The sequence below is a fragment of the Pleurodeles waltl genome, chromosome 2_2 (genome assembly GCF_031143425.1).
Source record: "Pleurodeles waltl isolate 20211129_DDA chromosome 2_2, aPleWal1.hap1.20221129, whole genome shotgun sequence".
Classification (NCBI taxonomy): Eukaryota; Metazoa; Chordata; class Amphibia; order Caudata; family Salamandridae; genus Pleurodeles; species Pleurodeles waltl.
Genome location: NC_090439.1, coordinates 244,066,644 through 244,084,289, shown reverse-complemented (window position 1 = coordinate 244,084,289; position 17,646 = coordinate 244,066,644).

Sequence of the window (17,646 nt, the reverse complement as noted above, 5' to 3'; positions counted from 1 at the left end):
CCTTTGCAAACCTCAAAATGTGGATAAAAAACACTTTTTCCTCACATTTCTGTGACAGAAAGTTCTGGATTCTGAGAGGAGCCACAAATTTCCTTCCACCCAGCGTTTCCCCAAGTCTCCCAATAAAAATGGTACCTCACTTTTGTGGGTAGGCCTGGTGCCCGCAACAGGAATAGATCACACAACGGTCAATGTTGGTCCTTACATGAGGCAGCTGTTGACCTTGGGTTGATCCATTCCTGACGCAGCCAATAGGTATAGGCACTCAAGTGGGATAGTGTTTTTATCAGGACAGGTGAGGAATCACTGGGTGGTAGGAATTTTGTGGATCCCAGCATATTCCTGTAGTTTGTGTGACAGAAATGCGAGAGAAATAGAGTTTTTATTCAACATTTCAGCTTTGCAGGGTATTCTGGGTAAGAAAACTTTGGGGACTCCACACAAGTCACACCTCTGTGGACTCCCCCGAATGTCTAGTTTCCAGAAATGTTTGGGTTTAGTATGTTTCTCTATATAGCCGTCAAACCCAGGACCAAAAACACAGGTGCCTGCCTTACAAAACCAGTTTGTTTTGTGATAGATAATTTTGATGTCTCCACAATACGATTTGGGCGGTGGAATTTGGGGCTGAACTAAATTGGGGAGCTCCCAAGAGAGTACTCTCTCTCTCTGCTTGCCGCCGCATTCACCTGCTCTCTGGGTTGGGCTAACCCACTATTACCCCGTTGCACAGATTGTGCTTGCGAAGGGACAGCAGGACTGTCCTCATCACATCCCTCATAATTTACTGGAAGAAGAGTTATCGAATGGGACTCCTCCGACTGAAAAATCACTCCCAGAGTCTGCGCCATTGTCCTATCCCTCAGATGCTGTCTCAGTATCTGATGTCTCAGTCTCTGATCCTATGTCAGAGCTGTCCTCTATAACCCGAGTGACAGCAGCAGTCATCCATCAGGATGCCATCTCTGCTATTGGCTAAACTGTTGCTTTAAAACATTAGCCTACATAGACAGTCACAGAATCGATGGTGTGTGTGAGATACGTGCAACAGTAGAGGCCACCTTACCTGCGCTTCTTCCCTCAATCAGCACGTTCTTTCAAGACACTCAAAAATCACCTTGTCACATACCATTCGTCACAGTCTTTAGCACCTCCTGCGCCCAGTCCAGCAATCATTATTGGTGCTCCCACTCCCTCCTCCTCGGATTCCCTCATTACAACCCAGCAAAAGTGGCCTTCATCTCTCCGTAGCCGCCCCCAACCCGCACATACATTTAATTTGTATTATAGCGCAGGTTATGGCTGACTTTACTAATGTACTCAGCTATTGACATAAAATACAGATTTGCTCTTTGCAGTAGGCATATAAACCTTCTGCGCTTCTTTATGGCACTAAAACTGCCACTAGACAAAAGTCTGATCCTTTTGTAGCAGAAACATAATCACAATACTTACTTGACTTTTTTATTGCTGCCTAAAAGCTACAGGTGAAATGAGTCAGTTGAAGTATGTGCATTGCTTTGAAGACGCAAGCTGCAACTGCAAGACAACTGGTGGCAAATATATATATATATATATATATATATAGATCACTTTTATATGTGGGTCTGGTTTTCCTGGGGGCCGATCACAGCCCCCAGGGAAACCACACATGTATTGACAAAAGTGATCTCTCTCTCTCTCTCTTTATATATATATATATATATATATATATATATATATATATATATATATATATATATATTAATATATATATATATATATAGAGAGAGAGAGATCTATCTATAGATATCTATGTAGATAGATATATCTATCTACATATATATCTATAGATAGATCTATATATATTTATATATATATATATATATATATATAGATCTATCTATAGATATATCCATGTAGATATATCTATATATATAGATCTATATATATATATATATATATATATTTTAGTAGTTGTATGGTTTCTTTGGGGGCCAAAATGGCCCCAAGGGAAACCCTACAACTGCAAAAAAAATAAATGTTGCCCCCACAGGGTGTCGCCCTGCCCACGGGCGACCCCCTGTCCATTTCTTTTTTATTTGTTTTTTTTATATACATTTTTTTAAATAAAATTTAGCCGGGGGGGGCGATCGAAAGAGATCACCTACCTTTTTTTAAAAAAAAATATGCCCCCGGGGGGGGGGAAGGAGCCTGTTTTCCGAGGGGGCCGACCCCCCCAAGTGAAATCCCTGGTGTCTAGTGGTGTTTCCTAGCCCCCGATCGCAGCACAGCTGCGAACGGGGGCCAGGAAACACTTTCAGGAAGGCCTCGTAAGAAGGGGAGAGTCTCCCCTTTCTTCCGAGGACTTGCCGAACGTGGGGAAGGCCATTTTCTGCTCCGATAGAGAAATCAACAAAGTGACGTCAGAAGGGGTGGGTGGGGGGCGGGGGGAGACACGGAAAAGCTTCTGTGTCTCCCGGGGAGAAAAAAATAAATAAATAAATCCTCAGGTGCACCCGAGGATTTATTAATCCCCTCCCTGGTGTCGGCCACTGGTCGTGGCCCGCACCCAAGGGTTAAACAACTGGTCGTGTCGGCAAAAAACACTAGGTGGCAAACGTAATCAGAATATAAAATGCTTCTGAGCGGTCATTCCACCTGCTCAAAAGTAGGCCTGATTATATGCGCGTAAGTAATGGGGACCCATCTTTAGCCCTGAAAAGGCATATGTCATCTATGCTACATGCTGCACAAAAAAAGTATAAACTGAAAATACTTCCATCGAACCCAGACACACCTAATTTAGTGAATTCAAAGAAGAAGCTTAAAAAAGAACAGGACGAGTGATGCCTAGAAGTTCATGTCCAATAGGTGTATTGATTGGACTGCAGTTTCTGTATCCTTCAGTTTCAATTTGTAGTTTGTGAGTTCGAGATCTCGATGTCAATAAGGAAACAAAAGTGGTGTAGCAAGAGTTTCTCTCCTCACTATTTAAAAGAAGTAGGCATGCACTGAAAAATGCAACAAAATAACAAGAGATGATTACACTGCTGCATACCAGCATGTCAAGGAGACTAGGGCCAAGATTTACTAACACTTTGAGCCTGGTTTGCGTCTCTTTTGTGATGCAAAACTGACACAGAGAATGGGGTGGGATTTACTATCCAATGCGAATCAGGATTTGCTTCAGAAAGTATGCCAAAGTAACACAAAGTAGCACTATGTGCTGCTTTGCACCACTTTGCATCAAGCGGGCATTCCATGGGTTGTACATGGGCAGTCCCAGGCAACCACCCAGGGGTTTGGCACAAATCCATATGTACTAACATTCATAGACAGGTATTAGCCCCACAAACCTTATGCCTACTCGAGGCAGGTATAACGAGGAGAAATGTTATCATCCCTCCTTAATTTTCAAACTTAGCATGTGTGCTGCATTCACTAGAACAGATACAAACTGGGAAAAGTATTAAAGATTACTTTTTGTATTGATAGGGTACACTTCTAATACAAAATCTATGCTTTAGAGAACATACACAGTCTTGCACTATGGCTCGAGGGTGTATGTATGCTGGCTCATGGCAGCCAAAAGTACACCAGCACTGAGGTAATACAAAAGGTGCGTATCCTAATAGATATAGTGAATATTTTCTCTCTTCCTTTAAAACAAGACAGTGCAAGTGCTACTCTTTGCTAAGCAAGCTATAATGGTCAGTACAGGAAGCCATAACTACAATACAGGTTAATAGATCCAGGGACGACTCCTTCGATTTAGCGAAGGAGTATCGCACCACTGGCTGAGCCAGAAGCACAAAAATAAAACAGTAGTTTACTATCATTTTATTTTTCTGCTTTTTGCACAGCCAGCAGTGCAGGGAGGGGTGGGGCTAGGCCACAGGAAGTGGGAGGGGGGAGGAGGGGAGAGTGCACCTAAGTGCACATGTGTGTTTGGCCGCCCGTCTAAGGTTGGCCAAACACACATGCCAGCTTAGGTTTCTCCAGCACGGCTGTGTTTAACAGCCAGCCTGGATGAACTACACAGACCACAGGGCATTGTCTGAGCAGCAGCCCAAGTTGCTCAGACCAATCCTGCCACTGCTTTCATGCTACGTTTAGATGGCTGATGACTCTGGCTGGTGACTCTGTTTTCAAATCCCAAAATGCCTACAAAAGAAGTCTTCAACTGTACACAATAGGGCACGCCAAAAGCTATTTTGGAATACTGGTTTCACTTGATCTATCTACATTAAGGCTTCTGTACTGGTCCAAAATAGTATGGTGACATATCCCTTGATACAATTATGCTGGGTACAATACAATACAAATACAGATTCCAGAAAATATATTGACTCTCAAGATGGTCAGATGAGAAGACATAACAAAGTAAAAAACATTTTCAGTGAAATGAAAAGAAATGTTACATGGACAAGTGTTTATTGTTTTGTTACTTGCATGTCAATGTCTCAATATCAGATGGATGTGCATATTACAACTGAAGGTGTTTGTCTTTTCATAAGCCACAGCACAAAACAAAACAGTAGTGCCATAGGACATGCTAAGTGAATTTCATATCATCATATCATCATTAATCTCAATGAGTAGCATGGCATGCAATGTGGCATGGTGCAGCCATAAAATACAGTGGTATGTGTACTTCAGGATTTTATGATATCCCAGGCCATGATCATTGACCTACCACACAAATGGCCAAAGGGGTAAGAAGCTTCAACACCCTGCATCAGTGATCAAAAGGACAACAAATAAAATATCTGTTAGCTTTGTGTCCCTTGCTGAGCTCAACATCTTAGACCATCTGGAAAATCCCTGCACATCATATTTCATGGTGTAAATGGGGTGGCACAATAAGCCCAATGATGTCACCATTTCCAACAAACACTTCACAATGTCCTTTCACTGCATTTACTTTAGCAGACCTGCAAATGTGTTTCATGCTATGTTTCATGCTGTAGCCCGACTGTGCCAAATTTGCAAATGATTATGTATGCTCAATCATGTTTGTCAACTACAGGTGATACAATTCAGTGATGGTACACACCATGTCCATGGCATGTATGTTGAATTTTACTCAAACCCTTAAGAAGAACTGCCATCTAAAGAATCTCTGCAATAAAATCTGCCATAGATTGAAAACACTAATGTACAACAGTCTATGTACTGAAGGTTCTATACAGGAAATCAGCCTCATGCTCCCAGCACAACACTTTGATAGAACAAACCTTGAGGTGAAGACAGAAGTGAGCTACATAAGCAAATTAGGCATGATGTTTGGTGTGGAGTAGTCCTCCTATGTGGGATGGCATGTCCTATTTGTCTGTTGCTGTTACATCTATTTGCAACAATGTAGTCCTGATGTTCTCACTGAAATAAATGCCATCCATTCCTTTTTTTGCACCTTATTAACATGTTGTACTAAAATATTGACTGAAATCTGTAAATACGCTGAAGGGTTTGACTGTGCAACCTGAAGTCCAAAACCATCTTGACCATCTTATACAGCTGTCAACATCCATTGCCAATAATGTCATTGACTCCACTGGGAACTCCTCATACTAGCTGATGGTAGGATAAAGGGAAAAGAGGTACGGGATAAGCACAGGGCAGGCCCAAACAGTTTCTTCCACATATGAAATACCAAGATGTCCATTACCCATGGACCTTGGTCCTACTTTTGCCAAATTAATACCTTGTTGTGGCCTACCACAGTCACTGAAGAATCAAATTCACTAACCTGTTTCCCAAGCTAACATATGTAAACAGCTGTTGGTGGATATTGTCATTAGGAATATCAGCAGCCATGTGTGAAGACGTCAGGATCCTTCATTTAAGAAGGAAGACATAAACCAATACAACTTCAGAGTTGCCTTGCATGATTGGTTGATGTGAGTGATGTGATTCAAAATAAATTAATATTGGGGAATACGATAACATAGCTTTAGTTTGGTCTGGCTGTTGGTTCTCAAAAGTAAGTAATGAGCAAAGGGTTATAAGATGGGCGCCAGATTCTGCAACAACATTTTTCAACACATGCCACACACATTCTAGCAACACCACAATTAACATGCAAGCACTAGTCAATATAAATATTCCATGGCAGCATGCACCAACATAGGCAAAGCAACATGTGCATTCCATATTGGGATTCAAAAACATCACTTGCACTTATTGTTGGACATTGATATCTGACATGGGCAACAACATAAACCTTTCTGAAGGCATCCATAATGTACATGCTGGGTGACACACAGGAACGATCTTCTCCTATTTTACTGAAACTACATGTTCACAGTGTCATTTGTTCAAACAGAAACATACCTAGCAGTGTTGAACAAGTTAAGTCTGTGCTCATCATACACTGTCACTACCTGTTCAGCTATGGTCACACTGACCCAGTGGCTATTTAGGACAACTAGGAGTGCTGAACACAATGCTGCTCTGCCTAGCAACTTCTGTAACCACAAACCTGATAGCAATTGCATATGTGACAGGCCTAGAGTTCCTTTTCAACTCTTCCATCTAAGTTTGGAAACCATACTTGGTCTCAGAGAGCTCCCTTTGTGGTAACGATACCACAATGTCCTTCATGAGCCTCTTCTATCACTGACTGCCGCAGACTTTCCGGAATCAGGATTCTTCACCCTCACAGTATAACTCCTTCCTGAGTTATGGACAATTCATTTCTGACATTTTTATATCTTTGATATTCACCATCATTATTGAGTGGTTCAGCAGGTCACTATCATGACTCATGGGAGTGACAATCTGGGCTAATGATATAGCAGTTATGTGTACTTGACTTGATAATGAAAATAATGCAGGCCGTAGCAACCTTGGATGGTGTACCGTGACCTTGTATAGGCACTCTCAAAAAGTAGTCAGCAGGATTCTGATATTTTCCTTGATGATGTACATTTGTATAATTGCTCTCATGTAATCGTAGTCCCCAGTGTCCAATTCAAGGCTCTTGGATTGACAAAGAAGGTCAGCAAAGCTTGATGATCAGTTACCAGTGTAAAAGGCTTTCCATACAGGAATACATGGAATGTTCACAAGCTGATACCACAGCCAAACTTTCTTTCTCAATTTGTGAGTAAACACATAATTTTTTGGGACAAACTTCTACTAGCATTGGCCACAATATAACATCAAGCATTTGGGTATCCACTATTCTGTGCAAGGATGGCGCCTAACCCGACCGAGCTAGCATTGACCGCAACTTCTGTATGAAACTTTGGACTGACTTATACCAATGGCATTTCTCTTAAAATGTTTCTCACATTCTTGTGACCATTGAAAATAAATATTTTTCTTTGTTAACTCTCGTAATGAAGCACTAACAGTGGCAAAGACGTGCATGTACATTTAACAGAAAAGAAAAGAATGTACCATTGAAACATCTTGTGGGCGATAAGCATTTGATAGAGCTTGTACTTTTGCAGGATCAGGCATCAAACCACCATCAAAAAAGATATAGCCAAAGAATTTCAGTTTTGTCTTGTTGAACTCACAGTTGTCTGCATTCAAAGCCAAAAATGCATCACTGTGTAGCTCTAAAAAATTAATATGTCATCACTATAGCTGAATACATTCCCAACAGGCTGTATGACACGTCGAATGGCACCTTGGAAATGTTCTGCAGCCAATGACACCCCAAAATTAAGGCCCTCATTGCAACCCTGGTGGTCAGTGTAAAAGTGGTGGTAATACCAACAGGCTGGCGGTAATTACCGCCAAATTATGACCATGGCAGTGATAACTCAGATAGACAGCCACTTTACCACACCGACTGCCAGGGCAGAAACAACAGCCACCACGGCGGTAGCCGCCTACAGCCAGGCAGAAGTCAATGTTCTGCCACCGTATTAAGACATGCCAATCCGCCACCTTTTCCGGGGTGGTACTAACGACATCAAAAGCCTGGTGGAAACACTGTGGAGAAGGGAAAGGACTCACCATTGGAGACATAGGGAAAAACCACGCCGCCACGGAGCCCAAGCTGTATGTCTTCCCCATGATTTTCTACATCCTGCTCCACCACGAACACCAACGATGGAGAAGACGACGATGGTGAGTACAGCCGCCTAGCACACAGGGGAGGGGGGAGGAAAAAGAGAGTGACACACACACACACGCACCACACCCCCCAACACCATACACACAAACAGCTGCATTAATAAAACACCAAAATAATGCCCCGTACCTCGGTTGAATAATGCAAGGACAACAGGAATTTACTAAAGTGAGTGTAATAAGATCAACACAGTGTAAATAAGAAATATGTAATGTAAGTGGTATAAACAATTGTACAGTTTAAGGGACACTGCCCAGTCCTCAGGGTGTGAGGGCCACAGGGCCACAGGCCAAAGTCCAAGGCCCCACTTGTCACCTGCATTAACACAGAGAGAACACTGCACATGCATCATTTTGAAAATATGCAGGCACCTCAGGGGGAGGGAGGACGGGGGCACCTCAGCCGGCAGATGGAAGAAGACCACTGGTTCTGGAGGGGGCAACTTGCCCTTTGCTTTGTCTTGGGGACTGCAAGGCCGCAGTCTCTCAAGTGGGTGACTTGCCCACATGTTCTGGAGGGGGCATCGTGCCCTGTGCTCTTAGACCCGGGGAGGCTGGGGTTCTTGGGTGTCTGACCCACTGGTTCTAGAGGGGGCATTATGCCCTGTGCTCTTAGTCCTGGGGAGGCTAGTGTTGGTGGGTGTCTGGCCCACTGGTTCTGGAGGGGGCATCGTGCCCCGTGCTCTTGATCCTGGGGAGGCTGGTGTTGGTGGGTGTCTGACCTACTGGTTATGGAGGGAGCATCGTGCCCTGTGCTCTTGATCCTGGGGAGTGCAAGGTCACAGTCTCTCAGGTAGGTGTCACACCGACTGGATTTGCAGGTGCCAGGCTGCACAGCAGCCCATGGAGGCAGGACTACATACCATTCGCCGGCAGTGACGACTGCTTAGTGGTGGTAGTGGTGGTAGTGGTGGTGCTGCTGCTGCTGGAGGGTGGAGGCTCCAGCCCATCCCCTGCAGCCTCGGACGGCTGCCCACTGGTGGTGGTTGTGCTGCTGGTGGGGGGAGGCTCCATCCCATCCCTAGCGGCCTTGGACGGCTGCTGTTGGTGGCGGGGGGGCTCCAGCCCATCTTCTGCAGCCTCAGACGGCGGCCCACTGGTGGTGCTGTTGTTGCTGGTGGGGGGAGGCTCCAGCCCATCCCCTGCAGCCTCGGACGGCTGCACAACCATGGTTGGTGGTGGGGGCTCTGACAGAGTCCCTGTCCCAGGCCACTTGTCCTGCCTGCCTGCTGGTGCTGGCCCCTCGCTCTTCTGGGCAGCAGCTGGGGCAGGCAACCTTTCCTTCAGGCTGCCTGGTGCAGGCTCCTTCACCCTCTGGACATGTGCCCTGGATCCTTTCTCACCACAAGTGGGTGTGGAGACTACTGGGCTGTGGAATGGGTGGCTGAAGTGCTTGATTGGGTTTTTGCCACCGTAGCCAGACGTGAAGGACGGGGGGAAGGTGTAGGGAACGAGGTTAATGGTGGATAGGAAAAGCTTCTTAGGGACATTGGGGTGGGAAGAGGGATAAGGTTTGGGAGTGGAGGAAGAGGGAGTGGTTGTAGGAGGTGTCTGTCTGCTGAGTTTGGTTGTAGGTGTGTAGGAGGCTGGCCTGGTTTGTAGTGGTACCAAGGGGTACTTACACTCTGCACCAGGTCCAGTTATCCCTTATTAGTGTAGAAGAGGTGTCTAGCAGCTTAGGCTGATAGAAAAGATAGCTTAGCAGAGCAGCTTAGGCTGAACTAGGAGGCATGCAAAGCTCCTACTATACCACTGGTGTCATATTGAGAAAATTCGATTTTTAATACGATCGTATCGACCCGCCATTTTGTGGCCCGCCGCCATTTTATGTTGCCTTCACTCAGGCAGCACAGCGAACGAAGTCCATTCTGCCTTTTCTGCTTATTCTGCAACATGGTGTTCAAAACAGCCTTCTGCCTCTATCTTTACAAGGCTGGTATTAAGGTCTGACCGAGTACACTAATCCCTGTCTGGTTTTCTAATCCTTGTTTCAACTATCTGTAGGCTCACACTATTCTCCGCCGATCTTATCTTATCGTCTGGCCTTCGCTGTCCTTTGCTAGTATTCTCTCATTTCACAACTGTCCTCCAAACGCACACAAACTTATCGCACCACATGCAACTTCGTTGTGGATCGGTTAATGAATTAGTTCAAGGGAGGGGTGACAAACACAGCTGGAGGGGAGGCAACCTTAAGTCACTTGATACTTTGTTTTCCAATTCCTTCTATTGGTGCTGTCTTGTTTTCCGACATTTCTATTGGCTCTGTTCTATCTTTACATTATTCTTACTGGCTCCTTTCTATGTGTTCTGGGAGTGTATGTAGTTAATAAATGGTTTTTATACGGTATATAAGATTGTGCGCCACAAAGTAAAGTGGCAGTCTCCTGAGAACATACCTTGTGTACTTCTTGGACAACTGTACTAGCTGCAGCTAATAAAATCTGATCTTTTACGCCTGACAGAGTGTCCCGTGTCTCTGTGAGTTGAGGCAGGTGAATCCAAGGAGATTTCAGGCGTACCCTGCGCCGCCAGGCCCATAAGGTTCTGGTTCTTCAACTGGCGCCCAACGTGGGGCGGCTTCAGCGGTACCGGTTCTGCCTGAAGGTCGTGAGGAACCCCGCAAGAAAATTCTGGAGGAATCGCGAGCCACGTCAAGCGACCCCTGTATGTCGAAGTGGTCCGAAGGTCTTTTTCAGCGCGGTTACTCCTTCCTGACGGCTACTGACGACTGCTGCCCTGACTGCCACCCTGCCTTGGCCCTTTCTTTGATGATGTATGGTAAAGCGAGACGATAGACGGGCCTCTGTTGGTGTAAGAAGACATCCTTAGTTAAGTATTTGGTGGGTCGCGCCCACAAATTTTGGTCTTTGTTTTGTCCTTAGGTCCTTAGATTTGGCCATTGCAGTGGCCAAAGCCGAGGGGTAAGTGCATTTGTGCTGTGTAAACTGAAAGTTTTACCCCCTTGATGTTTGTGAACAGCCAGTAAAATCGTGAGATGTCTGGTCTGACTAAGTTTGGAAAACTTTGTTGCTTTGGTTGTAATAGGGACTCCCAGCTTGAGGACTCCTGTCCGATTCCTTCGGTTGGAACTCCCACATATGAGCTCTATTCTAAACATGGTGTTGGTCCTATTGCCTTTAATAAGACATGGACCCGATATACAAAGAAAGATGGTGTTTTAAAATGGCCAGAAAATGGTAGTTTCGAAACTGATGTGCTAGATAATTTAGAAGCAACGTTATTTAAAAGAAAAGCCCGGCCGGCAATGTTTGACTCTTTTCGCCTTTGGCGTAAGGAAGCCAAACAGAGAGAAATTAAACAAGCGAAACGAGATAGGAAAACACAGGGAATGACGATTATACAGGCTGCTCAGCAATTCAAAGATGATGAAATAGATAATGCAATGGAAATTTCAGACAGACAGCATCGAATGGCAATAGATAAATGCTATCCGACGTTGCCTATCTCTTCCCTTGATAAGAGAAAAGATTTTGAGGAAGATTCCTTAATGTCCCACTTATTGAAATTGCCTCCGCCCTATGTACAAGGTGCTAATGCACCCCCGATTTTACAGCCTGTTCAGCCGCCAGTTGTGCTTCCGCCTGCTCCAGCTTTTCCACATTTGCCTCCTCAAGTATTGCCTATGCCAGCTTTGCCTTTAACTCCTTTGCCTTCTGCTCCTTTGGCAATTCCTAATGCTCCTTTAGTTAATTCACCTAATACCTTGTCCCCTATCCTTATGTCAAATTCTCCATCTATGCGTAAGCGATTTGCAGATACTGTCTCTGGTCTCTTATCACCTTTCTTTGAAGCTTTAAATGTGTCTCCAGCTTTTTCTCGAAGACAGTCTCGTAGTCAATTCCCAGACTCCGAAGAGCGAGAAAAATTGGACTCACTTGCTTGTAGATGGATCAAGAAGGGTCCCCAATATAGTACGTCTGATATTATGTCCACCTTTCTGCAATGGAATGCACCTACGCAGAGATATGTTTTTAAAGTTATGTGCGATACTCTCGCTAAAGAATGGGAGGATATGAATTTGGGTTCGGTCCCACAGGATCTGTTAGATGTTCAGGCTGACTTTGACAAAGGACTTATTGTGGGTCCTAAGGTTGAAAACGCTGTCAGAACACTTATTTCTTTCAGATCCCTATTGTTCTTACAGACTTTTCCTGATTCTGATCCTTCAGTTAGGACAGCACTGAAAAACTATCCCATGAGAGAGGTTTCTCCAATATGGAAGGAAGAAGTTGCAGCAGCAGGTGCTAATCCAGCTATTCCTGCGCATTTTCAGCGCATATGGATACATGTCCCCTGGAAAAGGTCTGAAGTTTTAGCACTTAAACAGTCACTACCAGATTCACGCAAAAATCCTGCTGGTTACTATAAAGAGTTGTCGCAAACAGTTGATGCATGTACTATGAATCTAGCAGATATTGACATGTTGATGGGAAATGTAGTTCCACAGACAATATGGGCTAAAATTCGTAGAGAGGATCACGCTCAAGAATTAGGCGGCGATTGGAACGCTATTATTGCCGCAGATAGAGGTCAAGTAGGTGGTGCAAAGCCCGACGCTTTGATCTCAGAACTCCCTGGTAGGATTATTACATTAATGAAAACAATGATGCCTGCTTTGAGAGTTAATTGGGATAAGCTAGCAGCATGTAAACAAAAGAAAGATGAAAGTGTTTCCGATTTCTTTACCCGATTCGAGGAGACATTCATTGATCACAGTGGTCAAGATATGGCTACAGAAGGGGGACAGCGATTATTTGTGGATAAGTTCGTATATAACTTGCTTCCTGAACTATCACACAAGCTAAAAGACTCCGAGAGTTCATGGGCAGTTTCTTCTTCCGCCCAGATATTGGCTACTGCACAATATTATGAAAATAGAGACAAAGAAGAAAGGGAAAAACAAGAGAAAAAGACGAAAGAATTAAAAACTAAAGTTCTCTTGCAACAGGCTTATCCTCCTCGTTATGTTCAGCCTCAGTTTCAACAGCCTCCGCAGTTTCAGAGGTTGTATCAAAAGCCTGAACCATTCATTCCAAGACCTTTGCTAGGTCCCAATCAATGTGCTTATTGTAGGGAGGAAGGTCATTTTAAGAACAGTTGTCCGGCATTGTTGCAGCGTAATGGAGCAACATCTGCTTCACGAGGTCGTGGTGGTCCTCAGTCAGCAAATAGAGGTAGAGGTCGAGGTGTGTTAACCCAAGAGCAGCGTTCTTTTGTTCCTCCAAATTCCGGAAATTACTTTGACCAGCAAAATGTTAGGTCTACACAGTGTTACAGTGAGGATCAGTATATTGAAGGAGGGAATGAAAGTCTTCATTTTGAATAGGACAGCCATGGACAAAGTAAGGGGGTTACGTCAATTCCAGTGGATCAGAATGGACCTTATGTTAATGTCACTACAATGGGTGTTTCAGAGCCATTTCTTTTAGATACTGGTGCCATGAGAAGCTCTATCATTCATTCTAAACTCCCTGGCGCACCTTTGTCTGGCTTAACGAATGTATCTGTAGGATTTTCTGGCGCCCCTGTTCGCAATCCAGTTTCTTGCCCTTTGCCTGTTTCAATAGGCCCTTATGATTTAGAAGCTCCGCTTCTTCTGACGAATGGTTGTGGTGAAAATCTGTTGGGTTTAGATCTATTAAAAAGAATGCATGCTACGATATATTGTTCACCTTCTGGTGTATACCTCACTCTAGGACAGAAAATGACTAGTCCAATGTACTTATCAAAAGATCAATTCCCACCTGAATTGCTTTCTCTTCCCGAAACGCTTTGGGCTACGGGTCCGAATGACGTTGGTTGTCTTGAGATCCCACCTTATGTTGTTACTCTTAAGCCCAATGCTGAAATGCCACGTATTCCGCAATACAGAATCTCTACTGAAGGTGAGAAAGCACTTCTGGAAATTGTCCATGATTTGATTCAGAAGGGTGTGGTTGAGGAAACGAGAGGAAATACATGTAACAGTCCTGTTCTTCCGGTTCTTAAACGCACTGATCCTTCTCAGCCTCCTGTTTATCGTTTTGTAATTGATCTTCGGGAGGTAAACAAGATTGTCGTACCGCAGTTTCCTGTAGTCCCAGATATCACTGCTCTGTTGACGATGATACCTTCTACAGCGACTTGGTTTTCAGTTATTGATCTAAAGAATGCTTTCTTTAGTATTCCCATCGCCGAAGAGAGTAGAGATATTTTTGGTTTTTCCCTCGGAGGCCGAAGCTTCCGGTTTAAACGCGCACCTCAAGGTTATTGTGAAAGTCCCTCTATTTACAGTCAAGCTCTAAAATGTCATCTTGATGCCTTTTCCTTACCGTCCGGTGCCGCTCTCATTCAGTACATGGATGACTTATTAGTTGCAGCTGATTCAGAGGAGATTTGCAAAAACGTGACCGTTGCACTGTTGCGTCATTTGTTTGATCTGAATCACAAGGTTTCTCCTTCTAAATTACAATATGTCTGTCGCGAGGTGACTTATTTGGGTCATCTCTTGTCAAAGGAGGGACGACGATTGACCCCCGAACGAATTCAGGCAATTGCACAAATGTCAGTGCCATCCACACAAAGAGAGGTACGTGCCTTTTTGGGCATTACTTCTTATTGTAGACAGTGGATTCCGAGTTTCTCTTTATTGGCTAAACCGCTGTTGGCGCTAACTTTAAAAGATACGCCTCAGCCTCTTCCGTGGACTGACGAATGTCAGAAGAGTTTTACTGATTTGCGTATTGCTTTGTGTTCTGCTCCTGTATTGGGTACTCCTGATTACAGTAAGCCCTTTACGCTCTATGTCCACGAAAGAGAGGGTTGTGCATTGTCAGTCTTAACGCAGCGTTTTGGAGATCAACAGCGACCATGCGCATATTTCTCAGCTACGTTAGATCCAGTAGCTAAAGCATTGCCTAGTTGTCTTAAGGCGACAGCGGCAGCAGCAATTTCTATTCGACAGTCTGCTGGAGTAGTGCTAGATAATACTCTCATTGTTATGGTGCCACATGCAGTGGATACTTTACTAAATAGGACAAAAACGCAGCATCTTACGAGTGCTCGGTTGTCCGGATATGAGCTGACGCTTTTGGCTAGTCACATACACATCAAACGATGTAATACCCTGAATCCAGCTACTTTGTTGCCTCTTCCAGAAGAGAGAGATGTCTCTGAACAGCATGATTGTTTTCTCCGTACTGAAGAAGAGACTAAGGGTAGAATTGACCTAAAAGACACGCCATTAGTGAATCCAGATGGAACACTATGGGTAGATGGTTCTTGTTTCAAGCTCCCGAATGGAGATACAGTTTCAGCCTACGCTATTACTACTTTGCATACGATTGTGGAGACAGCACGCATTAGACATAATTCAGCTCAGGCAGCTGAATTGATAGCCTTAACTAGAGCATGTGTGTTATCCAAAGGAAAAAGAGTAAACGTGTACACTGATAGCCAATACGCTTTTGGTGTAGCGTTTAACTTTGGGCGCTTATGGAAGGAAAGAGGATTCTTTACTTCCCATGGTACTAAGATACAACATGGTCAATTAGTGACTGAACTTCTTGAGTCACTTACAATGCCTACTCAGATAGCGATCGTGAAGTGTAGTGCACACAAAAAGATTGTGGACGATGTTGGTCGAGGAAATGCATTTGCAGATGAGGTAGCGAAAAAGACAGCCAGAGACAACACAAGTCGAATGTATGTTGCAGGTCCCGCAAACTGCGTAAGAGAAAAGGGAATGTGTGAAGATACAGTAGAGAGTGTGAAATCAATTCAAGGAGAGGCTACGGAGAATGAGTTGAGAAAGTGGAAGGAAAGTACAGGAATGTTAGATGAGATGGGATGTTGGGTTGAATTATCAGAACATCAACGTTGGCTGTTACCAGATGCTTATGTACTACCTGTAGTTACTATGGCACATGGTCCAGCTCACCTAAGTGCAAAAGGAATATGTAAACTTCTGGCTCCAGTGTGGCAAAATGAGGGGATCCCAAAGTGTGCAAATAATGTAGTAAAACATTGTATTGTTTGCTTGATGTACAATCCGGGAAAGGGAACCCCAACTCCAGCAGGTCATTTTGCTCCTCCAACATATCCATTTGAGGTGTTGCAGATCGATTATATTCACATGGAACGATGCAACAACCTCAAATATGTTCTGGTGGTAGTATGTGCTTTTTCTAGATGGGTAGAAGCCTACCCTCTGAAGGACAATACTGCTTTATCAACTGCCAAAATACTTTTGAAAGAATTCTTCCCTAGGTTTGGTTTGCCGCGCATTGTCTGGAGTGACAATGGGAGCGAATTTGTGGGTCAAGTCATGCAAAAAGTTTGTGCAGGTCTTGGCATAAAACAGAAGTTCCACGCGGCGAATCACCCACAGTCGGCTGGTTTAGTAGAATGCTACAATGGAACCTTGAAGCTTAAAATTGCTAAGGTGCAAGCTAGCACAGGACTTAATTGGCCTGATGCTTTACCATTGGCTCTTCTGTCCACCAGAACAGCAGTACACTCTCGTTTGGGGCTTAGCCCTTACGAAGTGATATTTGGTCGCCCAGCTAATGTATGGGGAGTTCCTCGCCCTAAGAAATACTCAGACTTGCCATACCCGATGTTGATTGACTACTTGCATGACCTTACAACTAAATTGCGTGTTCTTCATCAACAGGTTCAGAGTGCTCTACCAGAGGCTTCCACAGACCCAGGTCATTCCATCCGACCAGGTGACTGGGTCTGCACGAAAAATTTCCAACGACAGAGAAATTTGGAGCCCAGATGGAGAGAGCCACGCCTGGTTCTTTTGACCACAAGAACAGCAGTTAAAGTCGAAGGAAAGAAAAACTGGGTGCATGCCGTGCACTGCAAGAAAGTGCCTTTGCCCTTGCCTTTCGATCAGTGGGTCCGTAGAGGCATCAGTGACTCTGAAAGTGAGAAAGTTCCGCAATTTGTACCATTCAGTGATGCGCGTCTAATTGGAACACTTTCTGAGAAAGAGGACGACGACATCCTTCAAGAAGCAATACCATTGCATCGTCGCTTGAACACGACAAATCCAGGAACATTGTTTCAAAACCAGACTGCCTCTGGACAGGAACGCTATAATTTGAGACCAAGACCAAAGAACTTGTAAATTTCTCTCCTATGTAGTACTCTATCCCGGTTGCAGGGTCACGGTAGGAGTCTTAGTTACGACCTGAGTAAGTGGCAATAGGCCTGCAGGACCTCACAGTGTCATAGGACGGTAGATAATCGTGACTACAGTGATTGAGGAAGATTGCCGTGAGCATCCACTTAGAAAGATGGAGGCTACATTAGATAAAAGAGAAAGTAAAAATTTAAAGAATAATTGTAAAGAAATATGTAGTCGTTGTAGTATTGCTCTATGCGTCATTATATTGTCGTGTATTCTTTTGGCATCTGTAAACTGGATCATTATTACTCTGCAGCAAAAAGTTGTCTCTTCTCCTACCTCTACATCTTCTTCTACTATCTCTCCGCACCTATTTCACACTCTTCCCCAGCATGAACTCATCAGAAGAACTGAATACTTTAACAATTCCTTCGTCC